This window comes from Nansenia antarctica, assembly GCF_963989245.1.
Source record: "Nansenia antarctica genome assembly, chromosome: 2".
Taxonomy (NCBI): Eukaryota; Metazoa; Chordata; class Actinopteri; order Argentiniformes; family Microstomatidae; genus Nansenia; species Nansenia antarctica.
In genome coordinates this window covers 17,881,999-17,884,052 of record NC_137675.1, presented here as the reverse complement: position 1 = coordinate 17,884,052, position 2,054 = coordinate 17,881,999, and positions in this window count along the sequence as shown.

Genomic DNA, 2,054 nt, shown 5'->3' with positions numbered 1-2,054 from the left:
GAGGACGCGGAGTCAGCCACGAGGACCCTTTTCAAGGTCCTCAGATCGAGGGGTTATGGGAGAACTTTCCTCCGGACCATCAAAGCTGAGGTCCAGCAAAATTTCAGCAGGGGGGATAGACCTGCAAAAGAAGGGGACAATTGCAGGATAATTCCTTTTGTTTCCATGTTCTCCCCATCCTCGATGGAACTTAATAAAATGATTAAAAGTAATTTTAAAAGGACTCAAGATATCGTCGAACCGTTGGTGGGTTTTAAAATTATTGCAGCCTTTAGGAGGAATAAAAATATAAAAGATTTGCTAGTACATGCAGCATTAAAAAGCGACAAACAAAATAAACTAAAAAGACATTTAAAAACACCAAAATACATTACGAACATATATACAGACAAAGGGGCTCCAATCTGGAATGTTCTGGGTTTGGAGTCCTCAAACCTGGTATATGGAATAAAATGTGGGGTCTGTTCTAAATGGTACATTGGTGAAACTAAGAACAAACTTTGTGAACGTTTAAAACAGCACCTTTACAGGATAAATCGGATTGAGGAATCCACCCTACTGTACGAACATTTTAGAGATCATGGTAGGGAGAATCTCCTGATTGTAGGCCTGGAATCTGGAACCTGTTGGTCAAAAAGACAGAGAATGATGAGGGAAAGACACTGGATTAAAGAACTAAACACAATTTCACCCAGTGGTTTAAATGAAATATAAAAACTTACCTCTCATTTAATATGTACAGTCCAGCCCTGAAAAAAATCTGTAAAGGAAAAAAACACTTACCTGTGATCTGATAGAACCTGAAAAAAGTTTAAAAATAAAATAAAAAATACAGTTAAATTGGGTGCTTACCTGGATACGTACTGAGGTTCTGAAGCCGGAGATCCTTGAGTCTTGAATTGTGGATGGTCGACGACATAATCTGAACAAAGATCTGAAAGTAGAGAAAAAAACTAAAAGATTAGTGTGCCCGTGCATTCTGCGAGCCTTCGGGCAAGCAGGGCCTTTTATTCCCCTAACCTAACCTTAACCCTAACCCTAAATGCAGTGGCGGGCGGTGCATTTCACACCTAGGCCTTCAGTGATGTCCGACACATTCCTACCTGAATTATTCTACCTCTTAATACCATCGTTATGACGCCATGGCTCTAGAAACTAGACAGAAACACAGTATAACCGGGCGTTGCATCACCTTAACATAGTCAGACAAGTACAACAGAGTTATATTAATATTTCCGAAGCATTTTTAATCAATAAATCCGCATTTACAATGAAGAGTGTTAAACTAACATCTTTAAGATCGCTACATTACCCACGTCTGTCGTCTCGTCCACCATAATAGCGACAAAGGGTGCCTTTTTAATCTCCATTTTGATCTCTTCTCCCATCACTTCAGCAATAGCAAAAATCAGGTCGTTTTGTATTTTGCCTGACGTCCCAGTAAACACTTTGTTTGTGGACAGGTGGTAATGTAAATCTGGGTTGTTTTCAGCCAGAAAAGAAAGAAGCTCAACGTAGTTTCCTCTGTTTGTGTACTCGGCGCTTTTATCGTGTCCCCTAAATGAAAGTTATTGTTTACCCCAAAACAGGACACAATCGATCAGTATTATCGATCAGTCAACGAAAGCTTTCGTTGTGGAGCTCCGTTTCCCTCCGCACTTTCAAAAGTTTCACATCTACCGGCATAGTTACGCATCTCAATAGTGAATATCAATAGTGCGTATCAATAGTGCGTATCCAATCAAAAGACGTGCTGGGTGCTGACATCATTGAGCCTTACAGCAGGCGCCGTTGTTGCTTTTGCTCGCATCTACGTAGGTTTACTAGGTACGCCACAGGTTTTCTCGTTCCAACGTTAAGTTACAGGTCGTATCCGCAGCACGGTTTAATGTGCAGGCGGGCAGATTTTGGACATAAATGAACATAAAGGCCAGCCCTCCAAATCTCAATCGGAGACTGGAAGCAGCGCAACCAAGAGGAAAGCTATGAAATGAAGAGAATAGACTATGGGGAATCATTAATACATATTTGTGGAAAAAATATATTAAAATAAA